General features: G+C 38.2%; 1 long non-coding RNA gene across 1 annotated transcript; it reads left to right on the top strand.

The window, feature by feature from the left end:
• The first annotated feature begins 8,818 nt into the window (after positions 1-8,818).
• On the top strand, positions 8,819-9,744 carry LOC135304082 (uncharacterized). Its single transcript, XR_010365520.1, has 2 exons — positions 8,819-8,928; positions 9,401-9,744. It is a non-coding gene; the product is annotated as an uncharacterized LOC135304082 (long non-coding RNA).
• The last annotated feature ends 4,016 nt before the right edge of the window (positions 9,745-13,760 follow it).

The following is a 13,760-nucleotide window of genomic DNA, read 5'->3' on the forward strand; positions in this document are numbered from 1 at the left end:
GTATTTCCATGCAGGTTTTCTTTTCATTTCGCTGGGTCACCTATTTGCAGTGCAATATTATTTTAATGCTTCTTAATTTGAAATAGTGATGTTAATTTCAAGAATTATTAGGCTGCAGTTTCTGGGAGGTCCAGACTCTCACAATCTCCATGACTGCACTTGTTTTCCAGCAGTACCAGAATATTCCCCTCACCTGAGTGCCCCCAGCCCAAACACCTGCTCAAATCCCATAAAACCCCCATGGAGGGGGAGTGGGCTGGGAAATGCCTTCTGCAGCTCTAGCTCAGGCTGGTGAGTTTTTGGTGGTCCTTTTTCAGATATTTCTTTATTCTATAGCCACATAGCAATCTCTTATTCTCATTTAAAATTAATGAAAGTCTACCCTGCTGTAGAAATCCTGTTTTATAATAGAATGGGCATTTCCTCAATTTTTTGGACTCTGATTTCATCAAACTGTATTTTTTTACTAAAAACTTCTTAAGTCTGAGTGAGTGTTCTCTGCTAGGGCTGACTGACCAGGACCTGGCTGTGTTTATCTGATAATGCCTCAGCTCAGGATAGACTAGGTTCTAGAGGAAAACAGAAAGTTAATTTTTGGGTTTGTATTTTTTTGTCTTTTAAGCCTGAAAAATTTCTAGCTGGGTGAACTTGTAAGTTAAGACGTGTGCTTTGTCTTGTGTGTTTTTCTGGATTAACAACTTTTAGGGAAAGTTCACCAATTGGGAGCATGAGGAGTAAAGAAGTAGGTGAAGAAAGATAAATTAGGGGGGAAATGGAGTTTGGATTCAAAATGAATTGGACTTTTTTATAGTTATTGCTTTAGAAAATCTGTTAAAAAACCTTAGCATTTGTTTGGAGAAGGATATTTTGAAACTACATGAGAGTTTTAAATGTAGGATTCATACAGTAAATTTCAATTGTAGTTTTGTTAGAAGACTGAGTAAATATCTTGCTTAGCTATGTGTTCTTAAAAATATGCCGCAGGAACAGTCTGTGGCACTGATTTTGCTATTTATATTTTGCTATAGACTATGAAATTTTTGGTTTGTTACGCATGTATATTTATATACATCAGCCCCTCTAGAGAATCCTGCTGCTCCTGTGAGATCCCCCAACCCTTCTCAGTGCTGCACTGGGAAGGGAAGCTCTGAGTGCCAGTGGGAAGTGTCAGATGAAACTGGGAACATCTGCTCCTGCAGCTCGTGGCTCCTCCCTGGAGGGGCCAAAGGGAGCAGGGTGAGTGAAGGAACAAAGGAAATGTGGAGCAGGGAGCTCTGGGAGGGGGCAAGGAGCTCTCTGAAGCCTCCTGCTCTCCTTCAACTTGTCCTCCTGACAGGGAGCAGGGAAAGAAAAAGGATAATAAATGATCCCCCAGCACAGGCAGTGCTTGAAAGGGACTTTTCTCCTGTGGGGTACAGCCCTAAATCCTCATAAATGGATGGGAAGGACAGGCTCTGCCAGGCTGGAGAAGTTGATGTTCACATCTTATAAAATATCCTTTCATGGAAGTTTACTTTGACTCTTTTAGATCCTACTTCCTTTATCTTGGAGTTCTGATTACACAGGAAATGTCCCAACAGACTCATGAGGATTCCTCTTACTAAATCAAATGTTCTGAAAACATTTCTTTTTCAAATGAGGTTTAACATACAATGTGACTGTGTTCACTTGTACTGATTAACAAACACCACTTAGTGTTGGTGAAAAGGGATTAACCAATGAATTTGATTAATAAGAGGCAATTCCATAAAATGCTATAATTTCTTTTAAAATGTAGTTTATATTAAATGTAAAGTGCAGTTCATCATACATTATGCATGGAGATGGGGAAAAAAATCATCAAGCCCACTTCTGCAACTGTTCTATAAAGAAAAATATTTGATTTTTCAGGGTGTCTCATTACTGCAATGTGACAAAACAGTTCAAACCAAACTCATCAAAAAACAGATGTTTGTACAAAGTGTTTTCCCCCATTTAGCATAAGTTCAAATACTATTAGCCAATTTTATCTGTCATGTGGTTATTTGAAAACCAGGAAACAAGTAATAAATGGCAATTTAGCTGGAAAAGGACAGAATTCCTGAGAGAAATTGAGAGGCTCTGGTGTGATATGAGTTGATTTCAGTAGAGGAGGAATAAGGGGATCTGGTCAGACTGAATTTTTGGCTCGTGGGATCAATGCTTTTGATTAAATTGCAGGGACAATAGGAGGCAGAAACATTGAGGGTATTTATGGACTTGTGTGGTTGGAAGGGTAAAAGAAACAACGTGCAATGAAGAGCTGTGATTGACACAGGACATGGGAAAATCAAATGAGTGCTGGGGGGAAGAGTATTTTTTTGGTGAATGAAGGACAGGAGAGGGTAAATCTCATTTTTTGGTGTCTTTTTTTAATGTTATCTCTGTTGTTTTGAAAGTCCAAGTACTCATTGTAAATCTCAATGTATAATATCTAAGATTTTACAAGACAGAAAGCATGGATTCATATTTTCAATTCGGGTGACATATAAAAAATATGGTTATAAAGAAGCTATGGATACCTTATCTAATCCTCTATACCTCTATTGCTCTTGGTATTCTGCTATTTCATTTGTAGCTGAGAAAAGTTTGCAAAGATTCTCTGTAAAAAAAAATTTTAGTCTAGTCATTCATTTTGCCTCTTGAATAGTTCTATGAAAATTTGCCTCTTTAGATTTCCAGAATGTACTTGTTCTTCTGTCAGTCATATTTCTAGCAGCAGCTTGGGAAATTTATTCTTTTATGTGTTGAATAGATCTTCAACACAGGTAGTACTGTTTTCTTTGAAAATGCAAACATCTTTCAAATAGCAGGATAGAAATGTGGGGAAAACTCTGAATATGAGCTATAAATATTTCAGACTGTAGCTACAGAGAGCTTGAACTGAACCTAGTCTCGGGTATCTAAGTGTTTATTAAGCCTGAGTTAGCTGCTTCTAGTGAATTGAAGTGAGTCTTTTGCATTTGAAAAAGCCTGAGAGATTCTGTTTCTGCAAGAAACACAGGCTTGTGCATGCAAACCTTCTGCAGCAGTGCTGGAGAAATGTGTTAGTCAGGCTGTATAATCAGAAATGTTTGTGACGAGATAATGAACGAAGCCTTGCTGTACACAAAAGATAAAACATCATTATGCACATATTTCTGCTGTGGCTGTTGATATTCCATTATTCTGTGCCCATGAAACAGAAATTTCTGTGAATCTTGGGGTGTTGTTCCGTGATTGAAAGCTGTGTATGACCTGCTGGGGGTTGCTTCATTTCTACAGGCAGGAGATAACACTTTATAATAAATGTGAACTGCATCGTGGGGTGTGTGATAATCACCCTGGAGCTGCTGTGGGGCAGCAGAGGGGAGCTCCAGGTGTGAGAGGTTAAAACCAGTATTAGTGAAGAGTCCCGTGTCCTTCAAGGCAGTGAGCTCCAGGAGAATTGTACCTCTCTAGAAGTGTCAAAGCTCAGCCTACAGCATTAAACATGTGAGACAAACCCTGCCCTTGAGACCCCAGGGATTCCCCCTCCTTCTCTCCTGTGACCAAATGGGGTCTGTGAAAAGCAAACCAGCCCTGCTGGTGCCAGATTCCCACATTCAGTGCACCAGGCTGGGTGTGCTCACCCTTTCCTGCCTCCCCTGGACTTCCAGCCTAGGAGGGACAGCCAGGAGTGCTCCTGCCTTCCTTAGCCAGCCATTTGGGCCATGGAACAAACGGCACAAAAGCCATTTGGGCCATGGAACAAACGGCACAAAAGCCATTTGGGCCAGCAGCAGCAGCTCTGTCCTGAGGTGAGGCACGTTCTTCAAAATGTGCTTTCAGTGGTGTTGACAACAACCTTGGCATTGTCACCTTCCCAAGCTGCACCTCCCAGCCTTCAGAAGACAATTGAATTTCTCAGCAGCTTTCCAAGTGATGATTTACATTAATGAAAGCTGAGTGGTGCTGGCAGACAGCTCAACATTCACTGGAGTCATACAAATGCCATTTATTTAGCATCTGAAGTACCAGGCAACTTAGTTTTTAGCTCATATTAATGTTATTCACTTTCAGGAAGATGCACCAGTTTTCACTTCAACACAATAAATCTGCAAAAAGCAAAGACCAAATTAAAAACTAAAAATAATAAGCCTGCTCCTTTTCCATACCAAAAAAACACCCCAAAATCCAGAAGATTACAACTGCAAAAATTGGTAAAGTGGTGAAATTATCACTTCACTTCACCGTGGTAAAGAATATGGAGTGTAGGATTTTGTTAAGCCTTTCCTGAACTAAATTCATCCAATCAACTAAACCTGACAGAGAGCTGAAGGTCAATATTCTGTGGTATTTTTGTTCCATGATTATTTCTTTTTTTTCTGTCCTCAAAGAAAATTGCTTCCATTTGAGGGGATGTCTGGACCAGTAGCAGCTCAGCATCCCCCAGTCCTTGTCTGCTAAACTTGTCTGTTAGACAAGGATCCTGACACCTTTGAATCATCTAATTTTAGAGCACTTTTTTTAATAACCATCACTCTTTCCCAAAGAGTACTTGTATGGCATTAGAAATATCTTAATCCTCCTTCAATAACAGGATGGAAGATAAAAATTGCCACAGTTATCATTATTGGAAGAAATAGCATTATATTGAAAGGATAAAATGGACTTATTCTGTCTAACCTGAAAAACCACTTACAGGATGTATTTTCTGACAGCCTGTGACTGTTTGAGGAACTTTCTCCAAGGCAGTGCTTAAATCAGGACCAGTCTCCATTGTTTTATTTTTACCTCCTCTTTTTCAAATGCTTGATGTTCGTAAAGGACTCTGAAAAGGGAGAGGAACAACCCCTGGAATTATCCAATTAATAATGTATGAGCATTGTGGGATTTATGCTGAATGCAGTTTATTTTTAGAAATAAAGTGTGAGAAAAGGTTTTTGTTTAAAACTTCTTGACAAATTCTGTTTATTTCAGATGTCTAACACTCTGCTGTTGTATTATCTCACCTCCTACAAATCACCTGAACTAGTCTGAGACTGTTGTCTAAGCTCCTTCTTAATATCTCATGTAGAACTGAAGAAAATCTAGAGGATAATTAATGAGTTTACCTGTGGTAGTTCAAATAATATGGCTGAAATATAACTAACAAAATTATCCAAAGAGCCACTGCTATTCTGGGGGGAATGCATGGTTCTTGATTGTGTGTGAAAGACACTTATCAAGTCTCCTCAGTGATTATAAATGAATGTTGATAGAACTTCATTTTTCTGCAAAATGGGATTTATATTTATATATATCTCCTGAAAAACTATCACAGCAGAGTAATTTTTGAAGTAGTGAGGAGGAAAAAAAAAACCAATGAAACAATAAAGCTAAGTCAAAAAAGATGAAAAGACTCTTTGTCTTTTGATGAACTTTGCAGAAAATTATAATCCTGAGTCTCATCCAGTTTTAGCAGTGAAGATATTTTGTATCAGACATTGCAGGGCTCAGAGTTAGATAGCATTCTATTGAATTTGAACATCAGATGAAACAAATCTGAGTGTGGTTTGTAAGATATTAAGCAACTCAAACAGCAACAACTCTAAAGAAAAAGGTTATATTTTCAAGAATAAAGTATTAGGAGAATGTCAAATCAATTCCAAAATAACAAAAAAGAACCAAACAAAACGTACATTAGAATAAGCACACCTGCAACAACATTTTCCTCCACAGGGATTTCAATTTCCTGTGTTCAGTATGTGACCTTATAAAAATGATAACAAGATTCAGCCTCTGAAAAATATACATGCATCTTATCTGTTGTTTTCTGAAGGCAAGCACCAGAGTTGAGATGTGTTAAAGAAGTCACACAGGGTGGTTTTGTTCGGTTGCTAACTTGAGGCAACAGGAAAATGTTCTGTTCTTGCTGAATTGTTTATAAGAAATGATTTTATTTTCTTTGGCTTCTGAAAAGCATAGAAACTCAGTTTGCTCAGTGATTTCTTAGTCACTAGACTGTGGACTAGCTAACATTTAATAAACTAATGGCTCCTTATGAAATTTTCTGTTAATTTACAAAGGCAAGATTTAAGAGATTAAAACAGTTAAGGGAATTCTCCATTTCACTCATCCCATGGGTTTCTAATTCCTTTCTGCCAACCAAATAACCCTGAAACTTGTGCAGGATACCACGAATCTGTGCTTGAGTTATTCCAATATTTCCAAAGCCATGTGTGGAACAGAACATCATAGGCTGTGGTATAGCACAGCCTCTTCCTTTTCGGCTTCTCTTTTCAACCTGAGATAAAAACACTCATCAGGTGAGATGAAAACACCTATCTCATGTCTCCAGACACTGTACACGTGGTTTGTGGCCGCGGTGTTTGGCTCTCTGTGGCTGCAGGAGGGTTTTTCAGCTCAGTGGGAGGGCGCGTGCGGCGAGCAGGAGCAGCGAACGCCTTTCGCGCTTCCCCTTTGCTCTGAGATCTTCGCGTTTGACTCCTCTCAGGATGGAGTGGGGATGGAGATTCAGCTCAAACTCAGCTGCAGGACAGTTCTAGCAAAGTCGGACCCAAAATCTGTGGCAGGATTGCAGCCACTAAACTGAGGAGCCAAGTGCACTCCAGACTCAGATATTTTAGGTATTTGCAAGGGCAAAACTGTAATTTCGTAGAGAAATGACTGCTGAACTTCAGATGTGTAGGAAGCTGCTGAGCAAGGCTTTAAGGATTACAATTAAAATACCTAAAAGCAGACTAAGTCACATTTTTACATGCTTTAAGCTCTTTTATGTCTTTTTCCCCCTCATGGATAGTTGGGATGAACAAGGATTTCAGCTTGGGTTTTTTTGCAACCTACATTATCTACCTGGTCAAGCTTCTGAAACAGAATAAGCCTAACTTAATTTCGGTGGTTGGTTTTGGTTTTCTTGAAGGGACAAATAGTTTTAAAATTTTCACTATTTCTGTGAATACTTTACCACCAATAAGAAATCCTTTTTAAAAACTATGGATCTGCTTCATTTTTGTGAAATCTCTGGCACATGTAGATAAAGGTTTCAAACATAGTTCTGTTGCTTTTGTTGCAGGCTGTGGGTTTTTCTGTATTACAGTTGTAATGTGTATTGTTCAGGGATAGCAGAGTGAATTGTCCATGCTGAAGTGAGTGGGATTTAGGAGTTTGCTGGCACAAAGAATTGTTCCAGATGCTTCACCTTCCATTCTCTTCCTCAATTCAAGAAAAATTTACAAAATTTGCCCTTATATATCTTGCATCAGAGGGAAAGAATTCTTTGGCCATTCAGTTTTTTGCATTTTATCAGCACCTTGCATTCAGTTTTTCCTCTTATTCTTTAGTTACATTCAGCCATATCCAGCAGATCCCTAGCTCTGAATAATTTGGGAATGTTACTCAGGACATGACTGCCCAGCAGAAATTGCTTGGTTTCAAATAACTTTTTTTTTATATGGAATTTTTGGCCAACATGGAAAAGAAATCAAGATATAATTATACTCCTAATTACCTGTACCTGACTCCAAATAAATTAGGAAACTATTAAAAACCTTCCTGGGGATTAGATGGTATTAAACAGAAGATAATTAGTGCAAAGGTGAGACGAGATGATCCCATTTTCCCATTTGCCAAACTTGGTGCGGAATAGTGCTGAGTTTGAGAGGTGTGACTCTCAAATGCAATAAAATGCTATACTGAATTTCAGCAACAACTCATTAACAAGTCACTTGCAATTTTTATTACATTTTTATTAATGATGAAATAAAAGCTGTCATATGGAGCGGTACCAAATATAACTACACAGGAATATTCAGGCATAAAAATACAACTTTGATATGAGTGGCTTTTCTGACAAGACTGAGAAAGACAGAGCTTCTAAAATAATAGAAAAATAGGAGAAAAAACAGCAAGAGAAGAAAGAAACTGTCAGTGTAAACAGATACTTCTTTAGATTAAGTTTTGCTCTACTGAACCTTATCTGTCTACAGGCTTGTTCTGATTTTTATTGTAGTTCTGGGTTTTAGTTTGGATTTGTTCAAACAGGAAATCTGGTATGCTATAACTTGGTTTTCAAGATGCTTTTAAAAATCATTTTGAAGTGATTGAGGGCACACCTGTGGGTTTATATTTTAGGTGAATCCAGTTTCCAAAGCGATGAATCTGGGATAATGATGAGGTGTTGTGTACAAGAATTCAATCTGGTTTTAAAATCACTGTGTTAGCCTTTGAGAACTCCAAACCAGCACATCGATAATAATAGCAAAAAACAATTTTTTCCTCTGAGTTTTGTACATCTTAGGCAGGCTAACTGCAGTAATTAATAGCTGGTCATGTTTTACATTGATTGACCAAGGCTGTTTGAGGCCCTCCGTGGTGCTGATGGCAGCTCCAGGTTCTGATGTAGAACATTAAGCAGCTGATCAGCTGGAATGAGAGCCTGGGACCTTCTGTCAGGGAACGAAGGACAAAATTAATTGGGGACACTCTCATCCTTCCAGCCCATACAGAGCTCAGCAGGAAAAATTATTGGTTGTTTTTGTCAGTGTGGCTTAGTGAATTCCTACCTCCCCTTTCCCCGTGCAGGAGGGACACAGCTCCAGCTTATCCTGAGCATCCTGGAGTTCTGAACACTGCTGGAATTTTAAACAACAGTTTTATATTTCCTTTTAGACACAAATTCATACAACAAGATTCTCTTAAATGTAGCATTTCCGTGCCAGGTGTTGCTTTCATCTATTTCTTAATATTTTACCTGTATATTTCCATGCACAGCAATGTGCATATACAGTATATATAGTTGTTTATTAACTCATAGTAAGCCTTAGGTGATTTTCATTAACAGCACTGTGGGGAATTTGTGACCTTCCTTGTGCTCAGGCATTGCTTTCCTCAGTCACTCACTCTGCCAGAAACTCCCCAACACAATGAAAGAGAAGAAGCTGTCAACAGGTCAGCTTTAAATTTTATGCTATTTTGCAAACATCTGTGTAGGTAATTTTTGCTTTTGAAAGAGAAATTAAAAATCCATACAGAAATATAGGTGAAGTTGATAACCTCTGACTTAAAAAAAAGGTATTGGCTGAAAGTGAAGGTAGATCAAAGAAGCTCAAGCCAATAATCTCCACATGGACTTCAATCTAGAAGGCACAATTTATTTTATCAAAATATCCCATTTTCCCAGTTTGAGATTTTAAAGAAATAAATAATATAGAGTTTTGTATAATATATTTCTGTAACAAATTACCATACTTTTTTATTATATACTTTTAAATTCTGATTCTTATTTCTGTTCCTCTAAATATCATTTATTCAACAAAAGAAGCTCACATAATGATCTTGGTTTCATCTTTGAAGCTGACATATCTTCTTACCATCTAATGAAACATAACATTTTCTTTATCACCTATTCTCTTTTTCCCAGCACAGCTCACTGTGGTTTTATCAGAAATCAGCCAGCAATAGCACTTGCAGTACATTCAGGAGAACTTCCAGTGATCACAACAAAAATCAGGAGATCAATGGGCAGCCCTAGAGATTCCCCTGAAGGAGCAATGGGTGTGCAAAGCCAGCCTGGAAAAGCTGAGCCTCCTCAAACCATGGGGTTTGAATGAAACAAAACCAATCCCTGTCCTGACCTCAGACCTGGCTGAGTTCAAACCCCCTTGAGCCCCCTTCAAAGAGGGCTCTGTGCTGGGGAGGCACTGTTCTGTGGGAAGTGACAAACTGGTCTTGCTGGTGCTTCCCAAGAGATGTTCAAGGCAATGTCTTGCAAAAAGAGCAGAAGCAGTCCCCAGAAAATAGAGTTCAGAGAGAGAGATTGTGATCAGAAATGGTTCTGATTAGGAATGAATGTAGGATCTGGGTTTAGGTTTTCCATAAGACATCAATGGTGATAACACATTTCACATCTAAGAAGCCAACTGTTTAGTACTCTTTCAAAAGAGCATTGTGACAGATTTTTAGGAAACTTTGCTAATTATAGATCACTGATTGTCTTTGGATGAGGCAAAAAACGAGGTTTGAATACAGAACTCAAAATAGGGATGGGTGTGTCCTAGCAGTTGGTACAATATAGTTGTTTATGATACAAATTCATGCAAGAGAGAATAACTTAGTGGGCAATAAAAGCAGAAGAAAATGCTGAACTTTCTGAAAGTCTCATTGTCTATTTGATATATCTTGTTTTATCTCAAAAGTAAGAGTAAGCTTTTCATTTTTGTTATCTAAGTGTCATACATTTTTTATAATTTCATTAAGTTGCAGCCTCAGTCTCACCTCCATTATCTGTATTCACTTTGATGGAGATGCACAAATAATGTTGCAGCCTTCTTAAATCCAATGAGTCTGCTGATGTGCTTTAGGAGATTCAAGGGAGGATGGGTAGAGGAGAAAAAGGAGGATTTGTGCACAGAGAAACATTCTGGTTTGGGTCAAAGGTGCCTCAGTGCTGTGGTTGGTGTGTCTGTGCCTCAGTGTCCATAATTTGTGTGGTGATGAACAACTGGAAGAGCACAGATGGTGCCCCTGTTTGTCTGGGTTGTCTTCCAACCAAGATTTTGTACTCTTGTAGCAGATTCTGTTGTTAATCTTTCCATCTTGAATCACATTCAAAAACTCTAAAACTTGCATTGCATTTAATTCAGGGAAACATCATCAGAATAAAAGTAAAATAGAGAAAGCCGCAAACAATTATCTCTGCAATCTGTTGCGTTTTTCTTACAGATTTACATCAGTATTTTAATATTTTATACATCTACAGAATTCTCACTTGTATCTCTAGGTGAACAGCATGCAACTCACAGCATCATTCATTCCTTTGCTTAGTTTTGCCTGCTGTTCCAGAACTTTATGTTCAACTGGATTGTAAATGTAGCTGAAATAGAAATGCTGGAAACATTTTAGCTCAAAAGAACAGCTCTGCAGTCTGATTATTTAAAAATCTCCCCAGTCTCCTAAGTTTCAAGAACATATGGCAATTCACCCATGATTATTTTTGCTAAAAATGATTTTAATTTAATGAGTCAATGAAATTAAAGATTTCTTTTTCTGGCAGCTGGCTCTCTCAAAATTCAAGGTCACTGCACAGTGTTGACATAATTGCACAGCCAGCCTGTCCATGTTCTACAGGTGTCAGTCACATTGAAAATAAACACTAATTACATATTTTAATGTGCAGCAGAAGTCCTATTCAAAAGCAAAATCAGTGGAAACAATGACTAGCTTATTCAAAGTCACTTTTGGGATATGAAGTCCTCCTACTTTGAGGAAAGCACATTTTTCTTATCATTACTGTGTGCATCTATTCAAATGTTGTGCTGTATCTTTTTGTTCATTAATTGCTTGACATCATTAAGACTTAAGTGATTCCTAATGATTCATAACTGAGCTTTCAGCTGGAATGCATCGACAAGATTCAGAACTCAAATCCCAAATTCTCCAAATAGCATTTAATTTGATAAATCCAGGGGTTATAGTGTGAAAGGAAAACTCTAATAGCTCTAATACAATCACAAGAAGGGAAAGAAACTAATACAGAGAAATGAGAAAACCAAAAGATTCAAACTTTACTTAGTTTAGAGTCTAAAGGTCAGGAAATGGTGTGATTTCTGGAGCTAATGTGCTGCCTGGTGCCTGAGAGGAAAAAAAAAAGAAATCCCTAAGCAACCCAGACCCTGAGATTAAAGAAAAAAATATATTTTTAAAAAATCCAGCAGTCCTGAAGGATGGAACAGTGTTGCCCTGAGGTTGCTCTGCCACACTCAGAAGGAATTTATGGCATAAAAATGTCCTTGTAGTGCAAGCCAGCTCTGTTCTGTGCCACATCCCTCTAATCTCATCAACAGCACCGAATTCTCCAGCAGCAGAAATTGAGGGCAGGAACAGGGTGTGAAATTAGAGCCAGGGGCAAAACTCTGGGATGGTCTGGATTTCTCTCACCTGCGTCTAGGAGATATCCACAATGAGAGACAGGAATGCTCCTGCTCTCCCCTGTGCCACTCCCCAGGAAGGTTTTGATGGATTAAATACTCAGTAGGAGGCACCTACACAAAAATCCTGGGCAGCACCGACAGCTCTGTTCCCTCCTGGGCTGGTCTCAATAGCACAGAATCATCTCAGAGAAAAAACCATGGGGCTGGATTGGAGTGCACCCATTGACCTTTTTCTGTACAGTGACACAAATCCTGGTGAACACACAAACCTGGAAAGTATTTATGTGGAAATTAAAACAAAAGGAAGTGATCTGGAACCAATAAAAACAAAGAATCTGAAATTGAAATAAGATTTTCTTACAATATTTATTTTAAAGAAAACAATAGTTGTCTGGAAAGAAAAAAAGCAGTTGCTTATTTTTTAACTTCAGATGGTGAGATAGTTTTGTTTGTAAATAAGTTCTCATTTTCAACTAGGAAAACATAAATACTGAATTTAATTGTAGCAGCTGTCATTTTCATCTGATATTCATCTTGTGAGCCATTCTGCTCTCTACTATAGTTGTCTGTGTTTAGCTAACATGTTTCTCTTTCGTACATTCAAAATGTATTATGCCAGAAAGGATTGATGAATATATTTTTTACATCTGTTACTGTAGGTTTGGTGGTTTTTTTGGGTGGGGGTTAGAGATTCTCAGCTCTTTGAGTGCGGGGGGAGAGTTTATTCTTTGTTCTCATATTTGAAGTCCAAGATCTTGACTATGATGTTTTTCATCTTAGGGCCTCAGAGTGGCTGGACTGAGATTAGAATTTAATTCCACAATATTCTGTGCTGAAAAATAAGTATATTAAATACTGGAACATTAATTAATTGGCCTTTGCTGCTCTTTCCATAGTTAAAATTCTGAGCCTTTGTAATAAAAAGATAATGCACAATAAGGACCTGGTATTGAATTTGGCTCTGGTTTCCAAACTACTTCAATGTTGGTTTTGTTAAAATTATATAATCTAATGTATATTTTATTAATGTAGGCTTTATTGAAAACTGGGCTTTTCAAAGGAATGATATGCTGTGTTGAGCTTCAGAGGTACTTAGAGGTCTCAGATAAATTGTGAATTATCTCTGTAGTAACACATTGAGCCTTTCCCTTGCAGACAGTCTTTGATCCCAGCCACGTTTTTCTTTTTTATTTCTTTTTTTGTTTTGTTTTTTTGTAACACCAAATAACCATCTGAACTTCCTGAGTTCCCCAATCTAATAAGTACTAAATTCTCTGGTTAAAGTTTTGTTGGTAAAGAGATTCCATTACCATTCACTGCCCTTTCATATTTGTATGAGTTGTGTTCCTTTAGCTGTTGTATAATGGTTTCTATTTTGATGAGGAGGTCTGGGATAACATTTGTATTGGCAACGTTTCCTGCTTTGCAATCTCTGTCAAAATTGGAGAGGTTTCACAATGAAAGGCATTTCAGGTTTAGGCAGAATGTGTTATCTTTTTCCAGACCATTGCAATGACAGTTTATATTTTAAGTACAGCCATAACTGAGCTATCCCCAAAGCCTGGGTCTCTGTTGCTGCTGGTGGGGCTTTTTGTGGTATTTCTTTAGTTTTTTAATTGGTATTACTCATCTTTCTTGGTACAAGAATCTTTGATGTGAGTGGTGTTCCGAAACTATCCATTTGACTCGTACAAAATGTCTTTCCTAAGATTTCTTAGAGAATGGAAGCTGAGAACACTGAGCCTGGCAGAGCTCCAGAAGAGTTTGGGCAGCGCTCTGGAGACTCCTGGGGCTGCTCTGTGAGGGTCAGGGATGGATTTGATCCCAATGGGCCCTTCCAGCCTGGGGTGT

The sequence above is a fragment of the Passer domesticus genome, chromosome 7, assembly GCF_036417665.1.
Source record: "Passer domesticus isolate bPasDom1 chromosome 7, bPasDom1.hap1, whole genome shotgun sequence".
NCBI lineage: Eukaryota > Metazoa > Chordata > Aves > Passeriformes > Passeridae > Passer > Passer domesticus.